The following is an 11587-nucleotide window of genomic DNA, read 5'->3' on the forward strand; positions in this document are numbered from 1 at the left end:
AGCCGATAATTGTTTTCACAATCAGGCCCAGAGGCATTACCATGGAAGAAGTAATTATAAAATAGTTAATTAAAAGTAATTATAAAATGGTAAATTACTTTTTATACATCCTCATACATTGTTCAGTTATAACTTAATTTTTGAAATACTGCAGTGGCTGCCTCCCAAGAACATAGCACCCTTCAGGAAACATAGCTCATCCACCAGTAACAACTTCCCTTTTTAAAACTTTGCAAACTCAGATTCTGGGACATTCCAGCCCAACAGCTGGTTCTTTTTTTCTGACCATGGTCAATGTCTAATGTACCTTAGCAGAATTCTCTACAGTGTGGCCTGAACTCCCTGAGGGCCCTCCAAGTCCATATGGGACAGAGGAATGGGAGGCTAACATGAGGATCATGAGCTTTGAAGAGGGGCTGGTGCACAGTAGCTAATGCTGTGTGAGCAAGGAGGTGAGTACTTGTTTGAAGGGGGAAGGATGCTGATAAACTTTGGCCATTTTAAACGGAGGCTTTGGAAATTCAGCTAGATACCAAAAGGCTAAAGTAGGCCAAAAATAAGCAAGCCAGTTTTTCTACACAGAATTAAAACGTACTCTAATTATTAAACATTACATTCTATAATTTGGCTACAGTTTTGAAAGAATAGTAAAAGTGCAGACTATAGTGAAAATCATTGTTGAATGATGAAGCCAGTGAGTGTACCCAGCCAGGAGAATGTAATCAGCTCTCTGACCTGCAGCCTGGTTTTTAAAGTGGTATTTTGTATTTCTTGTCTAGGGTAGCTATGGAAAATTCAGAATGCCTATTACATTTGAATTCAAAATATACAAGTCTTTTGACTATAGGTATGTTCTAAATATTACAGGGGCATATTTATAATTAGCAAAATCATTGCTTACCTGAAAATGCAAATTTAATAGGGCATCCCAGGTTTTTAAAAGGGCATCTCAGACTTTTATTTGCCCTTATTTAGGACAACCTGAATAAGCTTGCTATAGTAAATAATATCTTTTTACCATCACACCTTCAAATCAATTATTACTAGTAGAAGAATATACTGATATATTATTCCCTATTAACCAAGCTATCTCACTAAAATCTCTCATTATCTCTCCGAGTGTTCTAGATATGCAACCATCCTTTTGGCGAATAATGACATTTTTGCCATCTCTTTTCTATTATTTATTTGTTGCATTCCTTTTCCTTGGTTGATTGCGCTGAATGAAAATATAAAAGCAGACTTAGATAATGTTGGTGATGCTGAGAACCTTTGTGAAACCCAATGTCTCCAGGTTGCTATTTTCTTTAATTTCCAAATGAAACAAGTAAGACTTTCATTCCAACTTCTGTGCAAATTCCAGCTCCTATTGCACTATTTCTGAGCATTCTATGGCTTATATTCTCATAGTAATTTTATCTCTTTCTAAATTTTAGTGTCTAATGTAGTCTATACTGTGGTCTCTGCTTTTTTCACTGAATTTATTGGAGTAACATTAGTTAATAAAATTATACAGGTTTTAATGTACAATTCTATGATACATATTTGTTTATTGCACTGGATACCCACCATCCAAAGTCAAATATTCTTCCATCACCATGTATTTGACTCCCTTTCCCTTTACTACCCTCATAATCCCCCTCCCTTCTGGCAACTACCATACTCTTGTCCGTGTCTATGACCTTGTATTTATTTGTTTTTTTTTGTTCATGTGATGCTTTCAGTTTTATATCCCACATATGTGTGAAATCATATGGTTCTTATCTTTTCCTGTCTGACTTATTTCACTTAACATGATATTCTCAAGATCCATCCATGTTGTTGCATAGCAGTATTTCATCTTTTCTTATGGCTGAATAGTATTCCATTGTATACATGTACCACATCTTTTTTAACTAATCATCTATTGAAAGGTACTTTGATTCTTCCAATGTTTTGGTCACAATGCAAAATGTTGCGATGAACATAGGGGTGCATATATATTTGCAAATAAAAATGTTTTCAATTATTTGGGTAGATACTCAGAGGAAGAGTTGCTGGGTCATATGGTAAATCTATTCTTAAAATTTTGAGGAACTTTCACACTCTTTTGCATAGTGGCTGTACCAGTTTACATTCCTATCAGCAGTGCATGAGGGTTCCTTTTTCTTCACAACCTGTCCAACACTTGTTATCACTTGTCTTGTTGATAGTAGCCACTTTAACAGGTGTGAGGTGGTATCTCATTGCAGTTTTGATTTGCATTTCCCAAATAGCTAGTGAAGTTCAATATCTTTTCATATATCTATTGGCCACTTGCCTTTCATACATTCCTTCTTGGAAGAAGTGTCTGTTCACATCTTCATCTCATTTTTTAATTGGGTTGTTTGTTTGGTGTTGGATATTTTGGATGTTAACACTTTGTCAGAGCAGTGTTTTACAAATATCATCTCCCATTTTGTTGGTTGACTTTCATTTTGTCGCAGTTTCTTTTGCTGTGCAGAAACTTTTTAGTTTAATATGGTCCCATTCATTTATGTTTGCTTGTCCTTCCTCTACCTTTGTCATCAATTCATCAAATCCAGGAACATATGTGAAGAAACCAAAACACAACTTTGAAAGAACATAAGCACACCTATCATCATTGCAGGATTATTTACAATGGCCAAGTTGTGAAAGCAGCCCTAGCATCCACCAGGAATAAGTGGATAAAACAACTATGGGGTATTTACACAGTGGAATACTATTTGACTACAAAAAAGGAAGAACATTTTACATTTTGAAACAGCATGGATGGACCTGGAAAATATTATGCTAAGTGAAATAAGCCACTCAGAGAAAGACAAATACCATATGATTTCACTCATATGTGGCTTCTAATGAACAAACTGAACTAACAAGCAGAATAAGAATAGACTCATAGAAGAGAGCAGGATGACAACTGTGGGGGATGGGGTTAAGGGGTGGAAGGATTGAGCAAATAGGAAAGAAGACTCATGGACATGGACAGCAGTGTGTTGACTGTGTGTTGGGGGGAGTATAAGAGAGATAAATAGTGATGGCAAAGAATGCACTAAACATATGAAAAATAAATAAAACTTTGCAAATTAAAAATAATCTTATCTATGACCAAGGTCCAAAGTTTTCTTCTATGTAATTTATTGTTGCAGGTTTATATTTTATTTATTGTTGCAGGTTTATATTATAGGTCTGGTATCCATTTTGAGTTAATTTTTGTATATAGAGACAAACTGTATCTAGTTTTAATCTTTTGCATGTGGCTTTCCAACACTTTTTCCAGCACCATTTATTGAAGAGGCTTTCTTTTCTCCATTGTATGTTCTTTTTTTGGCTCCTTTGTCAAAAATTATCTGCCCATGTATATGTGAGTTTATTTCTGGGCAACAACAACAAAAAAATTAAACTACCTAAGAGTAAACTTAACAAATACTGTGAAAGACCTATACACTGAAAACAACAAAGCATTGTTGTTAAAAGACATTAAAAAAGATACAAATAAATAGAAAGATATTCTGTGTTCACGGGTTGGAAGAAACAGCATAGGTAAAATGGCCATATTACCTAAATCAATATACGGATTTGATGCAATTTCCACCCAAATTTCAATGTCATTTAAAAAATACACCAAAAAAGTATCAGATTTTTATGGAACTGATACAGGGTGCAGCCAAGGGGGGGCCCAGAAAAGATTTGGAATGGTGTCCAGAACTCAAAGTGTACAGGAATATTGGAGGAAATATTAAGATATCCTCACCCCACCTCCCGGGTGTCAGTTGGGGGAAGGGATGAATGGAGCAGGGCCATTGAAAGCTGTTTTGCATAGCAACAGCTTTGCAGCTAACCTCTGGAATGGTCATTTAACATATCTATAACCTTTAACTGGTTTCATAGATATGTTAAAGAGCTGTGGCCAAGTTTTGGGCCAGGGAGAAGTGAGTAGCTAACCAGGCTGGGAATTGGGAGCTGCCTCTCTGAGAGAGTGCCTGCTTGAGAGACATGTGGCTTTAGCAGAGTGGGAGCTAACCAGGCTGGAATTGGGGGCTGCTTCTCTGAGAGAGTGCCTGCGAGAGAGGCATGTGGCTTTAGCAGAGGGAGGACCCCCTCTTGGCCAGGTGAGGGGAGAGCCAAGCTATTTAGGAAGATGTAGACCCCTGTAGCCATTAGGAGGGAGAGCCGTGCAGTTTCAGCAGAGTGCAGACCCTCTTGGCCAGGTGAAAGGGAAGACCACACAGCTTTGCCAGAATGGAGATCCCTGCGGCCAGGTGAAGAAGAAAGACGCGCTTTTGGTGGAGTGCGGCTTTGGTAGAAGAGGCCCACGCAGCTTTGGCGTGCTCCCTTTGGCTGAGTGGCCTGGAAAGCGGGAGAGACTTTGACTGGAACTTGGTACAAAGAACTCTTGCCAGTGGAAGGTGCTGCATGACTTTGAATTAATTGGAGATCCTGCCTGGACAGGCAGGTGACACAGCTCACGTGCCAGCGACCTGAAAAACGGACGTGTGCTCTTTTCCTGATTTACGGTACCCGGAGTTGGGACAGTGGGAGAAGGGAGCGCTGTGTGTGNTGGAATACTATTTGACTACAAAAAAGGAAGAACATTTTACATTTTGAAACAGCATGGATGGACCTGGAAAACATTATGCTAAGTGAAATAAGCCACTCAGAGAAAGACAAATACCATATGATTTCACTCATATGTGGATTCTAATGAACAAACTGAACTAACAAGCAGAATAAGAATAGACTCATAGAAGAGAGCAGGATGACAGCTGTGGGGGATGGGGTTAAGGGGTGGAAGGATTGAGCAAATAGGAAAGAAGACTCATGGACATGGACAGCAGTGTGTTGACTGTGTGTTGGGGGGAGTGTAAGAGAGATAAATAGTGATGGCAAAGAATGCACTAAACATATGAAAAATAAATAAAACTTTGCAAATTAAAAATAATCTTATCTATGACTAAGGTCCAAAGTTTTCTTCTATGTAATTTATTGTTGCAGGTTTATATTTTATTTATTGTTGCAGGTTTATATTATAGGTCTGGTATCCATTTTGAGTTAATTTTTGTATATGGAGACAAACCGTATCTTGTTTTAATCTTTTGCATGTGGCTTTCCAACACTTTTTCCAGCACCATTTATTGAAGAGGCTTTCTTTTCTCCATTGTATGTTTTTTTTGGCTCCTTTGTCAAAAATTATCTGCCCATGTATATGTGAGTTTATTTCTGGGCAACAGCAACAAAAAAATTAAACTACCTAAGAGTAAACTTAACAAATACTGTGAAAGACCTATACACTGAAAACAACAAAGCATTGTTAAAAGACATTTAAAAAGATACAAATAAATAGAAAGAGATTCTGTGTTCACGGGTTGGAAGGAACAGCATAGGTAAAATGGCCATATTACCTAAATCGATATACAGATTTGTTGCAATTTCCACCAAAATTTCAATGGCATTTAAAAAATACACCAAAAAAAGTATCAGATTTTTATGGAACCACAAAAGACTACAATGGCCAAAGCAATCCTGAGGAAAAAAGAACAAAGTGACAATATCACACTTCTTGACTTCAAAGTGACAATAATCAACACAGCATCAGTGCTGTGGTCTCTGCTTTTGCAGCTACCCTCTCTCCTTCCATCTCCAAATAATGCCAACACAACGCTGGTGTTTGGCAGACACAGAGAGCAGAAGGACGCGAGTTTATAGTAAATGAGCATCTGAGATTCCTAAGGATTTCTCATTGGATGATGCTCCAGCATAAGTAAACCAGTTGAAGTTGATAGCAAACAAATCTAGACATTAATTGAGAGCCATCAATGTTATACTACACAAGAAATAGCCAGCATACTCAAAATATCCAAATCAATAGTTATTGATGAAAATGAAAAACGTGTTTCAGGATTCTTAGGGTATAGTCTCAGGAGTAGAGTTGCTGGGTCAAAAGGCAGTACCATTTTCAGTATCCAGTTCAAAAGAACCCACGTACCCCAAAGTTCACAGCAGTACAATTGACAATAGGGAAGTGCTAGAAGCCACGTAAATGCCCATCAGTAAATGAATGGATAAAAAAACTGTGGTACATTTACACAAGGGAATACTATGTAGCAGAAAAAAAGAACTCCTACCCTTCACAAAGTCATGGATGTAACTGGTGAGTCCTATGCTAAGTGAAATAGCCAGGTGGTGAAAGACAACCACCATATGATCTCACCTATAAGTATAACCTAATCAACAAAACAAACAAGCAGGCAAAATATAAACAGAAACATTGAAATGAAGGCTAGACTGACAGTAACCAGAAGACAAGTGGGAGGGTATAAGGGAAGGAAAAGGGGGAAGGGTTTTCAGGAACATGTATAAAGGACACATGGACAAAGCCAAAGAGGGTAGGATCAAGGGTGGGAAGTGGGAATGGCTAAGGGCGGGGGGAGTCGTGGGGGCAAAGTGGAGACAACTGTACAAAGAAAAAAAATGTGTCTCTTAAGAAAAACCCATATGACCAATCCAATATGATAGACAAGGTATGGAAGTAACTTAAGTACCCATAAATAGATGAGTGGATAAAATAGTGGCAGCCCATATATACAATGGAATATTACTCAGTCATAAAATGTGAAATCTTATCATTTATGATAGCATGGATAGACCTAGAGGTATTACAGTCAGTAAAAAAGACTCATAAACAGAGAGAACAATGGGTGGTGGCCAGAGGGGAGGGGGCCAGAGGGGAGGAGTTTGGGGGAGAGGGAAAAGGGTGGAGGGATTAAGAAATACAGATGGGTAGTTATATAATAGTCATGGGGATGTAAAGCACAGCATAGGGAATATTCGAATATTCTAATATTCTAATATTCCCTATGGTCAATAATATTCTAGTAATTATATATGGTGCAAGGTGGGTACTGGAAATATGAAGAGGGCACTTTGTTAAAGTGTGTGATTGTCTAACCAGCATGCTGTACACGTGAAATTAATAAATAATAATGTTGAATATTAACTTTAATTGAAAAATAAAATTTTAAAAAACAGAATACAAAACAAATGTACTCAAAAACTCTTGTATGCATCTCCACTGTTTCCAAGCACAGGAAGACTGCAAATACATGCTATATATTTTTGTCAACAAATTTGGGCTACATGCATAATTTTGCATATACAAAAAAACTTTGTATTCATTAAGAAGTTAATTTTGCTAAAGGGCCATCATCCAATTTCCCCACTATTAGCAATGCAAAGCACTGCCAAAGGAGTGAAGTGACAGATTTTCTTTAATTTGGGCTAAATTGGATTCAAGAGCAGGTCTCTTCTGAGAATGGAAGCAGTAATTGGAAGACGGGCTCTTCTTCCTTTTACAATTGTCTTATTTCTGACTTTTCATGTGTTCTCCAAGTAGTTTTTTGCTATTAAGTATGAAGTAGGCTGGTTTTTGAAACACTTCTGTTATGCTAAGGAAGTTCTTGACAGCAGTGGTGCTGATTTACATCAAACTGCTCTCTGACATCTCCCAAGACAACCGACCTTCTCTCACTGCCATCCTTGATCAATCGGTGGGTTTCATGATGTTAACATACTTCCTAATATTAAGCCGTTGCTTTCCTGGGAGATATTTCGTTTAGCTGTATTTTTAAAAGTGGAATGCTTGAATATTCTTACATGCTGCTAGAGTTCACCCAGTGTGACAATGTTTCTCGCACTGTTCTGGGAAATAATCAATGCTGCACAAACACAAGTTCCTGTAATCAAATAAGCTTGAGAAATGCTTCTTCCAGAAGATATACGAAACTTGTTGCCACATTAAAGCCTCAGAGAAACACGAAGTTTAATGATCTGTTTTCAGTGATTGAATTAAATTATTTGCACAAGGGAAATGCATTCTATGAAATCAACTGAAGGATTTTCCTTTTTGTAAGCTCTATAATAGTTGGAGTTTATGGTTTCATAAATGCTTGAAAGAATTCTTTAGTCAAGACATTAGTATGCCACATTGTGTGTGTGTGTGTGTGTGTGTGCCTGTAAGTCGTTCCTTGAAAACTTTAAAATTAGGGTTTTTAATGTCTCTGGAGACAGCTATGATATGCTTTATTTTCATAGAGACAGATCCATTTCATCAAAGTATTTACACAGAGAACTACACAGAATTGTTGATGGCGAATGGCACCAGAATATTACTGGTGTTTGGACTTCAGTTCAGCAACCTTGGTACTTGAGTTCTGGCTAAGGAAGAATTTACAGCCAAGACTCAAGTATCACCAAAAGTTTATTTAGAGAGTCACAGAGGTAGAAGAAGTGAGCTGTAGAAGAGGTGAGCCAGCTGGGGTGCATGGACTCAGGAAACAAGTTACAGAGGGAAAAGAAGGGCACTAGAAACTTGGGAGAAAGAAAGCAAGGAGGCATCGTATAGCTGCCTGGAGAAGGGAGAGGTAGAAAGGATCAGCTGTGCTTCAGAGAGATTGAAAGCTGGGGAAAGAAGAGGGTGGGGAGAGGCATGAGAAAGAGAGAGAGAGAGAGACCAAGAGAGCCATGTTGGTCCTCTGTCCTGAGGGGTTTTATCCTCCTGTAAAAGTGGGGGTCTTAAGGGAGGTCCCCAGGGAGGGTTTCAGTAGAATACCATTAGCTTCTCCAGGTGTGTCCTTTCATTGTTATGGTCTCTGCTGACCGGTGTGTGCCAGAGCAGGTCATAGTCATCACAGCTGGTCCTGATGTCAGCCACAGCATTGCCCCACCTGGCATTGCTGCTGTTCTGGACCAGGAGCTGAAACAAAACTGAGGTCTAGATGTTACTTCTAGTTTGACCAAAACCCTATCTCCATGGTCAACACACTTGAGGCTTTGTTCCTGAGATTCTTTGGTGAGGGTCAGAACCTCATTGTCCTGGAACTTAGTGTTTAAGGGAGTGGTCATGCTACAGCTTACATGGGAGTCATATGAGGCTATTCTCCACCCCTCTTGTTCCTTCTCTAAGGGAGTCTAGTGAAATGGTAGGAGAGGAAATGCTAGGGGGTCCAAACCACATGGCCAGAGACATGGCAGGCAAGGAAAGTCCCTCTGGGGGCAAGGTCTGACCATACAGTTGTCAGTTCCTGGGCACCTGGGGCTTTCTGCCCTGGTGACCTTCTGTACCTGGCCTGCCTGGTCTATTGTTCCTTGCTCTGCCCATGCCTGTCTAACTGCCTACTACTTAATGATCTATATAACATAAAATCATTTTCTAGCTTTTAACACACTCTTATACCTCTAGAGTTATCACTCTCTATTATTTCCCTAAGTCACCCTTTCAATGTTTTCTATTTTCCTTACATCTCTAAACCTATCAACTATCGAGACACCTTTAGCAGATGATTTGACTACTTTTAGAGAAAATAGATGCCAATGGTAACACAGGAGCACCAAACCAGAGAGCCGCTTAAGTGTTCATGATATGCCGAAAAACACCACCCAGGGGACTAGCTGATGTGGACGTGCTATTTATTACTACAGCACAGGGGCGTGCAGTGATGGTGGCAGGTTGATGCGAAAGAGACCACACCTCCTCTAGTCTGAGGCTTGTTACGAGGGGTCCCAGACAAAGGAGGCACACATCCTGTGGGTGACTCTAAACTACATTACCTCAGTGTATAAAAGGGTCAAGGGGTAGTCCCAGGGCAAGTAGCTGCTCCCAAAAGGAGATAAGGAGGGAGTTACAATTCATTCCCAAAAAACACATATTCCTTCTGGCCAGGGATCATCTGACCAGCCCTCAGTCAGCTGACCACTGGGAGTGAGGAAGGCCATGAATTGACCCCACACTGGTACAGAGAAATGTCCTCACCTTATCTCTGCTGGGTAATTCCTGTCAGCAGTTAAATATTTTCACATCTCTTTATCTCTTTAGCTTAAGTGGTCCTAAAACATATGTCCACAAAATTTTATAACACTTCTGCCTTCAGAGTGGGGGATTTAGCTACTTTCTTCTAAGAAATAGGACAATGCAGGAGTGACAGTATGTCACTTGCAAGATAAGGTTATAAAATGATTGCATCTTCATTTTTGAGTGCACACTCTCTCCTACAGCTCTTTTGCACTCTCTCTGTCCTTAGGATCACTTACTAGAGGAAGCCATGTCCATGTGAGCAGTTTCATGGTGAAAAACTGAAGCCTCTGCCTAAGTCACATGAATGAGCTTGGAAGCTTAACCTACAGCCCCAGTCAGTCCTTTAGAGACTGCAGCTCTGACAGACAGCTTGACTGCAATGTTCTGAGGTACAACCACTCAGGTCAACAGTTCCCAGAGTCCTGAGGCCTGGAAACTGTGCAGAATAATAAATATTTATTTTAAGCAGCTATGTTTGGGAGAATTTGTTACACTGCAATAGATAGCTAATATACCTTCTTTTTGCTCCTCATCTTTCTACCACTGCTACCCTATCTTTCTATTTCCTTTCACAGAATAAAAGTTGGAAAAAGAATTTTAATTGACATGAGGACATTTATTATTTCATATAACAGATAGTACTCTGGACTCACATATCAAGGGCCAGTTCAGGTCTGGCTCAGTGATGTTGTTATGGTTCACTGACCATTTCTCTTTTCTCTGCAGTCCTCAGCATGTAGGCTCTTAGGTGGGTGCCTTTAGGCTTCCAACCTTTTTCTGTAATTTCAGGCACCACCAGGAGGTGACAGCCTCACAAGCAAAATGATCTCATTTGATTTCTCTTTCTCTCTTTTTCAGGGTTTTATTTCTTATTTTTAGAGAGAGGGAAAGGTGGAGAGAAAGAGAGGGAGAGAAACATTGATCAGTTGTCTCTCAAAGTCACCCCGACCAAGAACCTGACCTACAACAAAGGCTTGTACCCTGACTGGGAATTGAACTGATGACTTTCATTTTGCAAGAGGATGCTCAACTAACTGAGCCACATCAGTCATGGAAGATTTCTCTTTTAATAAGTGAGAAAAACCCTCTCAGAATCCCTCCAGCAAACAACCTGATATCTCATTGGTCAAAATTTCATTACATGTCCATGCCTAAACTAATCCCTAGTCAGAGGTAAGAGGATTATTATACTCAGCTTAAAGTAAATCCTCCCTGTGTAAAGTATTTAACGGATTCTTCAGTGATTATATTTTTAAATTGATATTCATTCCTACATTATACTGGTATCTGTGGGTAACCTGTGGATTGACTCTCCTTTCCTTTCTTTGAGATTCTTTTTCCCTTTTGTTCGTTTAGATTCCATTTACCAGACGCCATCACTGGGAGGGTGACTGCCCAAGATAATCCATAGAGAATATTAATTAGAGCAAGGTTACAAATTCTATTATATGACTTACTGTCCTGACTTTGGTCAGTCTGAAATTTTGGAAAATGAACGTGTTTAAAATACAAAGTACCCCTAAATGAAAATTCTTTTTGATTCTGAGAGAACCTAGCTGGTTAGCCTGAAGTTAATTTTCATAATGAAATTGGAAACTCTCACATGAGAACTTAAATTTGACCAGCCAATCAGAGTCTTTCTGTAGCTTCTGTTTTCTGGATGAAATAGCCACCATATATCATGACAGAGAAATGGAGTTGCCTGAAGAAGTTCACGTAAATAAATAAGGTTGAACT

The 11587-nt window shown here is 39.2% G+C and overlaps 1 long non-coding RNA gene across 1 annotated transcript; it reads left to right on the forward strand.

Moving 5' to 3' along the window:
- The first annotated feature begins 338 nt into the window (after positions 1-338).
- On the forward strand, positions 339-11276 carry LOC119000292 (uncharacterized). The gene is made up of 3 exons (XR_005069281.1): positions 339-452; positions 10051-10239; positions 11207-11276. It is a non-coding gene; the product is annotated as an uncharacterized LOC119000292 (long non-coding RNA).
- Positions 11277-11587: the final 311 nt, after the last annotated feature.

This window comes from Sturnira hondurensis, unplaced genomic scaffold (assembly GCF_014824575.4).
Source record: "Sturnira hondurensis isolate 20B ecotype Veracruz unplaced genomic scaffold, ASM1482457v3 Scaffold0015596, whole genome shotgun sequence".
Taxonomy (NCBI): domain Eukaryota; kingdom Metazoa; phylum Chordata; class Mammalia; order Chiroptera; family Phyllostomidae; genus Sturnira; species Sturnira hondurensis.